The sequence below is a fragment of the Lissotriton vulgaris genome, chromosome 2_1 (assembly GCF_964263255.1).
Source record: "Lissotriton vulgaris chromosome 2_1, aLisVul1.2, whole genome shotgun sequence".
NCBI classification, from domain to species: domain Eukaryota; kingdom Metazoa; phylum Chordata; class Amphibia; order Caudata; family Salamandridae; genus Lissotriton; species Lissotriton vulgaris.
Window position 1 is genome coordinate 1,964,624,283 of NC_141687.1, and position 9,949 is coordinate 1,964,634,231.

A 9,949-nucleotide genomic window follows, 5' to 3' on the forward strand; every position below is an offset into this window, starting at 1 on the left:
TGCTTCTAGTGTGGTGTAAGTGATGCACCTACCTACACTATATGTTTACCTACTGATCGCTTGCTAAGAGTGGTAGCCAAGGTGTGCTAAGCCTTGAGGAGCTACAACAGCTGGTTCAGTAGAACTCAGAGTATTCTAAGTTAAGTTATATGTACCTGGAGTACTTATGCGATCTTTCACAAGATATTCTTAGGATACGCGTGGTAAAACAACAGCAAGCTCAAATCCCAACCGCTGCTCACCAATGTGAGAAGTTGGCCCGATATGCAGTGCTCACTATTCTAGTGATCACTATGCATCAGTCCAAACGACCCTTATGGTGATTGGTTGTAAGTCAACCTTAGACCAGCTATCCTAGTAGCGTGGATACGAGCAGTCTTCGGGCTAAACTCTAGAGGGCGTGTTAAGCCAGCTGTTATACCATCACATACCCCTTGAACACCAAGTGAAAGGACACCACACAAGTGTTATGAAAATAAACAGTGTATTTATTTAAAGTCACAACAGCCCTGTACTCTTTATGAGGCCAGGGTACTAAGCACACAACAAAACTCTTAGGAAAATACTTCAAGTGCACAATCTACACAAATGCCCGAGGGCACGGAAAGTTTAGTGTTCTCGGGCGAACCCGATAAGGTAAGTCGGAAGCGACAGTGACTCTGGACCCTTAGCTAAGGAGGCTATGCGGGCACCGAAATGCCGAAGTTACCTAGCCCAGGGGGTGCGGCTGCATAAGTCTTGTACAGACGTCGGAAGTCCTCGCTGACGAACCAGGAGCCGGAAGGAAGTAGTTGCTGGCCGGCGACCAGTGGTGATAGTTCGTAGAGATCCAAGCCTGGATCAGAGATGGATGACACCTGAAAGCAGAGGGGACCAAGTTCGTAACTACTAGCCAGTAGTCAGAGGGTACCAGGAGGGCACCGGATGATAGTCACCTCGACCAGGTGAGTGGGCGACGCTATGCTCTGCAGTCTCACGGTCCAGGAGGCGTTGTCGGCGACCAGGATGGAGGTGCGAGCTGTCCCACGAAGGTTGATGCTGTCGGCGTCGCTGGGCCCAGGATTGGGGCAACAAGCCTTGGCAAATTCAGGGCCACGTGGTGGACCTAAAATGGCGTCTTGAGTGGACCAGGAGGGTCCAGGGTGCTCCTCTCTCAGAAGGGAGCAAAGGCCAGTCTGGAGCAACCAGACCAGCAGCGTTGTTGTCGGGCGTCGTCGAGAAGGCCACAAGCCAGCGGGCTAGTAGCCAGACAACGTGATGAGCAGCAAAAAGCAGAAGGGCCCCACGCAGATCGTGGAGATGCTGGGAGGCTGCACTTCGGTGCTGGAGCTGCTCAGGGTCGGGGCTTCTCGGACCCCAGAGCACTCACCAGAGGATCCCTCGGTGGTCGTGCTGGTTTAGAAATCGTGCAGGTTCTGATGATGGCTGGTCCCTCGAGGTCTCGTCGCACCCACGGTTCTCAGCTGAGCTGACGATGTGGGTAGAGGTCAGAGGTGCCAGGGAAGCCGGTTCTCATCGAGCTGGGCAGTCGGATTCTTGAGGAAGGACGTGCAGCTAACCGCTGAGTTCTTAGATGGTGCCTGCGGATGCAGGGTGACTACTCCTCAGTCACAAGGGAGAAATCTTGAGAAGAAGTCTTGATTTCCTTTCGTAGAAAGTAGTTTCAGGATTCAAAGATGATCTCATTTGGAAGGGTCCCCGCTCCGGCCTTTATCCTAAAGAAAGGGGTGGGTACGCGACTAGGTCCTGCCCTAGGGGTGGGACCAGGAAGGGGGGTGGTTACACCCCTCTCCCATGCCGGACTTTCCCCAGGTCAGGGGCTGGGGTGCCCCTGGAACTGGTTCTAGCCGGCAGATGCGTAGTGAGCACCGGGGTGCCACTCCGCAGTCACCTTCCTGTAAAGCCCTGCCTACCCAGGATACACAAAACCCTGTCTGGGATGGTGCGAGCACCGCCCCGGACAGGAAACCCTTTGTCCAAGCTCTCCTCGCTGGAAGGACTCCCAGCAGCAGTAGGTCAGACTCGTGTCTGTGGTGGCAGCATCCATTTTGTGGAGCTGAGGCTTCAGTTAACTTTAACCGGGGTTCACAGTTACGTACATGTCGTGTCCCTCTAGAAGGGTGGAATGCTAACCCCGTCGCCAGCATTGGTGAGGGGTCAGTATCCCGATTCGTATGACACCTTACTCGACATGTCTTGATAACGCGATACCGAAGTTATCAATATGGTACGCGTTATCATGGAACAGCCATTGGGTCTTGGTTCCGCAAGCTGCAACCGGGCTCGGCTCGTGCCAGAGCCCAATTCACACGATTCCACGCACTCTGCTTTCAGGATTGTCAAGGCCTGCCATAGGAGTGGCTGATAGGAATTTGGGTGTCCATTTGAGGGTTAGATATAGGTATACTATATCTAAAGCAAAGGGCGAGTACGCCACGTTGCCCCAGCTGTCGCGCAGCCAGTTGTGTCAGATTTAGATGGCCATCCAGGGGTGGCATAATACATGCTTCAGCCCCTGGTAGGCCCTGGGTACACCGATGCCCTGAGTTACAGGGTCTGACAAGGTGGCCCAGTTCCAATTGGGTAATGCACCTAAGGTACACATATCAATTTAGCGAGAGAACAGCTAGGCTGTGGGTCTGATTGGCAGGCCCACAGCCAGAGAAAGTCGTAAACCAGTGAAACAAAAGCAAAAAATCTGGGTGATCATAGGATTGCAGACCCTACTCTCCTACACCCAGTACCTCAAGCCCAGCTGAGAATTAAAAGACAGCAGGTAGCCTTCGAAATGGAGTCCCTAAGCTTGAAAGAGCTAGAAAAAAGATGGGACTAGAGTCCCATGGTGGCAGCAACTTCCTTAGTGGTAGAAAAAGATATCATGACCATATGAATTTGAACAAGATTGTCCCTCCCTACTAGAGTGGGGATGCCATCCACAAATGGATAACTGCACTGGAAAGGGCCTGCAAAGTTTAGAAGGCAGGAGCCTGGGCAGCTATTGCGTGGCTCTCTATTGCAGATAAGGGTAGAGACAAGCTCCTCACTGTAAGAGAAGAGGATGCTGATTATTATACAGTCCTGAAGAGTGCTCTGATTGAAGGGTTTGGCCTAACCACTGAACAATACAGGATAAAGTTCAGAGATACCCAAAAGGCTCATACTCAGGACTGGGTTGACTTTGTTGATTAGGCTACTAAGGCTCTGGAGGGCTGGTTACTTTGCAGTAAGGTGTGTGAATATACAGGATTGTACAAATTAATTATGAGGGAGCATATCCCTAATAATTGTCAGAATCAGCTCTTGTATCAGCACCTGGTAGACTCTGATCTGACCTCTCTCCAAGAAGTTCAGAACCAAGGTTGTGACCAGAAGAAGCAAGATCCTAATAAGGGTGGGGAGACGGGTAAAGTCCAGATTTCTTCACAAGGCCCCCATAAATCTTCTAATGGTGGGGATTCCCAATCATCCAAAAAGAAAGGCCAAAAAAACCCATGGTGTAAAATCTGTAAGCAGAACACCCACTGGACTAGTGAATGCACTAGGCCCAAAGACTCAACTCCAGCCACCATTGCCCCTAAGGCAACTGTTCCTCCTAGTTCAGCTCCAGGTGGTGGTACTCAGAATAAGGGGTAGTAGGGTTAACAATGGGTTCTGAGATGGACTATGGCCTAGTCAGAGTTCCAACTCAGGCTGTACTGATCTATGATGGAGACATGGATATGTCCTCCTTTGTGAGTCCCAGTAACTTGGGTAAATACAGACAGCAGCCTTTGATAAATGGAAAAGAGGCTATGACCTACAGAGACACAGGGGCAAGTGTCACAATGGTGACACAAGACCTTGTGGCTCATAAGCAGATTATACTTGGTGAACTTTACCAAGTGACCAATGCTAACAATGTCAGGACAGACCATTCCTTGGCAGTTGTTAATTTCTCCTGGGGAGGGGTAACTGGCCTCAAGAAAGTTGTGGTAAGTGTAGACCTCCCTGTAGAATGCTTGCTTGGCAATGATTTGGAAACTTCAGCCTTGGATGAAGTGGAGCTGAGGAATGAACTGTCCTAGATGAGCTTGAGCCTGATCAGGTTGAGTTATTGAGGACATGGGGCCCTTACAGAGCAGATCTGAGTCCGGAGCAACTGAGCTGCCCTTCTCTTTAACATCTCAGACAGCAGGCTGCTGCTGAGGCTGCTGGAATGCTAGTGGTACCCATAAGATTTATTTGGGATGATTAACTCCTGTACTCCGAGAGTAGAGACCCCAAGCCTAGTACAGCTAGGAGGTTGGTTATATATTTGAAGTTCAGGGACTTCCTATTATATTCCTTTAGCCGATCATCTGGGCCAAAACAAGACGTAGGACAGGCTTGTCCCTCACTTTCATTGGCCCCACATGTCTGAAGACACAAAGACGTTTTGTCGCTCCTGTGTCACCTGTCAAGCCAGTGGCAAGGCAGGTGGTACCACAAAGGCCCCCCTGATACCAATACCTGTGGTGGGGGTTCCCTTTGAGAGGGTAGAGATTGACATTGTTGGACCCATGGACACCCAGACAGCATCTGGGCACAGATTTATCCTGTTGGTGGTGGACCTTGCCACTAGGTACCCAAAGGCAATTCCCCTTAGGACCACAACAGCACCTGTGGTGGCAAGAGCCCTCTTGGGAGTGTTCTCAAGAGTGGGTTTCCCCAAGGAGGTAGTTTCTGACAGAGATGCAAACGTTATGTCCAGTTAGTTGACTGCAATCTGGAAGGAGTGTGGGGTGTGAATTACAAATTCACCACACCCTATCACCCACAATGCAATGGTTTAGTTGAAAGGTTCAACAAAACATTAAAGGGTATGATCAAGGGTTTCCCAGAAAAGCTTAGGCATACATGGGATATCGTAGGACCCTGCCTTTAATTTGCATACAGGGAGGTTCCTCCGAAAGGGGTTGGTTACAGCCCTTTTGAACTTCTGTTTGGGCATCCTGTAAGAGGACCATTGTGTCTGGTGAAGGAGGGATGGGAGTTACCTCTCAAACCCCCTAAACAGGACATAGTGGACTACGTACTTGGTCCCCGCTCCAGGATGGCTGAATACATGAAAAAGGCAACTAAAAACCTTGAGGCTAGCCAGGAATTTCAGAAAGCCTGGCATGACCAAAAGGCTGTGCTGACTGTTTACCAGCCAGGACAGAAAGTGTGGGTGTTGGAGCCTGTGGCCCCAGCAGCTCTCCAAGACAAGTGGAGTGCCCCCCATACAACTGTTGAACAGAAAGGAGAGGTTACCTATTTGGTAGACCTTGGAACTCCCAGGAGCCCCCATAGGGTGCTTCATGTCAACAGACTGAAACCTTATGTTCACAGGGCAGACGTGGGCTTGTTCATGGCTACTGATGAGGGACAGGAGGAAGAGAGCTGCTCTCACAGAACCCGGATGATGGGTCAGTTGATGGTGTAGCCTTGGCAGGCAGCTTCACTGCTCAGCAATAAGCTGATTGTAGACAGGTGCTCAAGCAGTATAGGAACATGTTCTCACTGACTCCAAGTCAGACTACCTGGTGCACCCATTAAGTGGACACTGGTGACAGTCTGCCTGTTAAAAATAAGATTTACAGGCAACCTGACCATGTCAGGTACTGTATCAGGACATAAGTCCCGAAAATGTTGGATTTGGGAGTTACTGAGCCCTCAGAGCGCCCCGGGGCTAGTCCAGTGGTCTTGGTACCTAAACCTCACACCCACGGTGGTAAAAGAGAGATTAGGTTTTGTGTTGACTACAGGGGACTCAATGCAGTCACTGGGACTGATGCCCATCTAATCCGAAGAGCATATGAGCTTATAGATACTTTGGCCTCAGCCAAGTTTCTGAGCACATTTGATCTTACAGCTGGCTACTGGCAGATCAGAATAGCTGATGATGCAAAGCCAAATACAGCATTTTCTACCCTTAGTGGGTGCTATCTATTTGTGGTAATGCCCTGTGGTTTGAAGAATGCACCTGCCACTTTTCAAAGGTTGGTGAACAAAGTCCTAACAGGCCTGGAAGACTATAGTGCAGCATATCTAGATGATATTGCGGTCTTTAGCTCCACCTAGGAGGATTACCTGGTCCACCTGAGAAATGTTTTGGAGGCCCTGTAGAAAGTAGGCCTAACTATCAAGGCTACTAAGTGCTAGATAGGACAGAGTCAGGTTGTGTCCCTGGGCCACCTTGTAGGTTGAGGCCAGGTTCAACCATTACAAAGCAAAATCCAAACCATCATGGAATGGGTTGCTCCAAGTACCCAGACTCAGGTCAGAGCTTTCTTGGGCCTGAATGGGTACTACAGAAGATTTGTCAAGGTGTATGGATCCATTGTGACACCCCTGAATGACTTAACTTCTAAAAGAATGCCTAAGAAAGTTCAGTGCACAGTAAGCTGTCAAAAGGCATTTGATGACCTGAAGCAGGCCATGTGCACTGCACCAATTCTGCAAAGTCCTAACTACTCCAAAGAATTCATTGTCCAAAAAGATGCATCTGATATGGGGGTAGGGGCTGTGCTGTCACAATTGAATGAGGTCAGGACCAGCCAGTAGCTTTTATTAGCAGAAGGCTGATCCCTAGAGAGAAACGTTGGTCAGCTACTGAGAGGGAGGCCTTTGCTGTGGTGTGGGCTCTGAAGAACCTGAGGCCATACTTGTTTGGCACTCACTTCACTGTTCAGACAGACCATAAGCCCCTCTTGTGGCTAAAACAGATGAAGGGTGAAGCCCCCAAACTTTTGAGGTTGTCCATTTCCCTACAGGGGATGGACTATACAGTGGAACATAGCCCTGGAGTAACCATGCAAATGCAGATGGACTCTCCAGATATTTCCACTTAGAACCTGAAGACTCAACTGGTCACGGTTAGTTTAATGTCCCTGCGTGGGAGGGGGGGGGGGCTGTGTAGGAGAGTAGGATCTGCTCACTATGGTTACCCCAACATTTTGTTGGTGTTTTACTGTTTTTCGACTTTAGTCTGGCTGTGGCCCTGTTATCCAGGACCCCAGCCTAGCTGCTTCCTCTCTAAAATGATTAAAGTTGCTTTAGGACACTCCAGTTTGGTTACTGGGGTACCCTTGTGAGTCCGTAGTATGTGGTGCCTTAGGTACCAAGGACATAGGCACCCCAGAGGCCTACCAGGAGCTGCAGCATGTATTATGCCACCCCTGGGAAGCCTTCCAAAATAACACCACAGGACTGCTACTGCACCATGGGTAAGGTGGAGCATGCACCCCTTATCAAACTACAGGTTACCTAAATCTACCTTTAATCACTGACTCATATAAACCTATCAGTCACTCCTATGGCAGGCCTTATCAATCCTGAAGGCAGAGTGCTTGGTTTTGTGTGAGAGGGTGCCCCTCTGTAGTGTTCGGAGCCTATTCTCGGAGGCTGTTGTGTGATGCAGCCAGACCATATACTCTTAAGTGCATTATAACCTCGCGGTAAATACTAACTTTGGAATGGCAGCATGGAAACATGTCGTGTTTGGTGTCAAACACCTTGGAATCCTTCCCCCGCTAGTCCTGGGTAGGATGCACACACTGGTCTAACCAGTAATAGTTTAAAAGAGCCCAGGCATCACAAAATGGATGCTGCAGCCACAGACACGAGTCTGGCCTCCTGCTGCTGGACAAAACTCTGGCATGGGAGGCCTGGACAATAGGTTTCCTGTCACAGGAAGGTGTAACCCATGCAAAAGAAAACTACCCGCCCACAGTGTATTAAAGAAGGCCCCAGGAGGGGGTCCTAGATTAGGCCCGCTGCCACCCGAGCAGGGGAAATACAAAGAAGATCAGTCACTACAATTAGTACAAAAATATAAAGTTTATTACATTTTTAACACATATTTCAAAAGGATATCTTATTTAGCATATTGCACATAATACATATAAAAAACATCCAAGACAAAAAGATATCAAAATATGTCATCCCAAACTCCTCTTTCACACTGCACATTCATTGCTTCATAATTTCCACCATTACACACCCGAATCAATATCTCAATCACACAAATCAATCACATTCACACAGACACAAAAGATGGATCAACGCCAAATGATGGTCCTGAGACGGATAATACGGCTCATCGTAGTGAAGGGGACAGGGGTAGATATCATCCAGCTTCCCCTTAACAGAAAACGCCAGCGCGCATTTCGGTGTGTGGCCCCAGCCAGGGCTACACCTTCTTCAGGGTGAGAAACAAAACAACAAATAAAGAGGGAATGGGAAGACAGGAATCCAGGAGGCAGTGGGATTATTATCCGACAGCAAGTAAGATGACCTTACTAGGAGCCCGGGAAGAAACGCTCTATTTTGGACAACTGTTTCACGTTACTATCCAGGAAATATTTAGAAAGGGTATAATCCAGGTAACCACCTCCTAAACAGGCTTTTGTGTATTGGGGCTGGGTGGGTGCACTCAGAGTCAGCACTGTGGGCACATTTGGTGTCCCTGTGCATAGACCAGTTCAGACCGGTTGCAGGAGCTACCAGCCCCTGCTCTGGCGCAAAACTGGACAAAGGAAATGGGTGTACCACCCCTCTTTCCACACCCTCCTACAGGTGGGTCCGCAGAGTATGTCCAACCCCTTTTCTTAGTATATGTAAGTGACCCCTGGCAATAGGACTGTAGATAACACCTGGATGAAACTCTGACCCTGAATCCTCGAACTTCAACACTCCCCCAAAAACTAGAGGATGGAAGAATCTCCCTTGGGGTCAAGGAGTGACTCTCCTTTTCAAGCAGGCACCAACAAAGCATCTTGCCGGTCTGCATCTCCGAAGCTCCCGCCGGACTCCGAAGTATTTGCAGCCCAAGAAGAGAATTTCCAGACTTCTCTAAGGCCGACACGAGTCCCCAGCAAAGCTGAAACCCGCAGCCCTCACTTGTGACGTGGAACTGGAACCCCTGGACACTGTGCACATTTGCTAGTGCATTGGTTTCCCGAGCTTTCCTGAAGTTGTGCTTTGGGTTACTTGTAGCCCAAGCCCAGAGTACCATCTGCACCGAAGTTTGTGGGCCAACACTCCACGAGTGTTCCGTGAGCCCGCTTCCTGCATTTCCTATCGAGGCTCCTTCGCGATCGATGGTCCGTCGACTGGTGAGTCCCCTCGAAGGTAACTACTTTTCCTTGGGCTTCCCTGGTTGCTCCATACGTGCTCTGACTCTCTACCATGTGGTGAGTCCCTCAGACCGTGCTGGTCTGCACCAAAGCCTATCTCTGCTTTCTGCGTGGGTTGCTGTTGCCACGGCTTGTTGGGTCCAATCCGGAAACCGAAACCGCAGCACTCAACAGCCTTCGTGGGACAGCTCGAATCCACAACCTGGTCATCGTCAACGCCTCCTGGTCCTCTTGGCTGAAGAGTCAAGCTTCACCTTCTTGACCTGAAATCACCCGACATCGGTGGGCATCCACCTATCGTGCTCCTGGTCACTGGCAAGTGACCCAGACTCTGTCCCATCTGCTTTAAGGTTCCTCTCATCTTCGATCCAGGCTTGGATCACATAGTACACTTTCCACTTGGACGCCAGCAGCACTTTGCAGCAGATCACCATTGAAAATTACGACGAAGCCAGACACCAAAAGACACCTATGCACCCGGCTTCCTTTGGTGAGGTAACTCGAGTACTCCGGTGCTCCCGTGGGTGTTGGCTCTAGAACACCCTAGTTCTCTAAAGGGATTTGCTCCAAGTCCTCTTCTATGTGTCCTTTATCTTTAAAATTCCAACCACTACTTTCCCCATAGAAGTTAATGGTGATTTGTGGCTGTGTTCACACACTGCACATGTCGCCTGTGGGTCCCCTGTGTCACTACCGTGGGTGGTTCCTGGTGGCCTCAGCGGTTCTAAATGCTCTAGGCCTTGTGTCTATGCCAATCGTGGTTCTTATACCACTTTCTTAATATATGGCTTGGTACGCCCCTATGGCTCAAC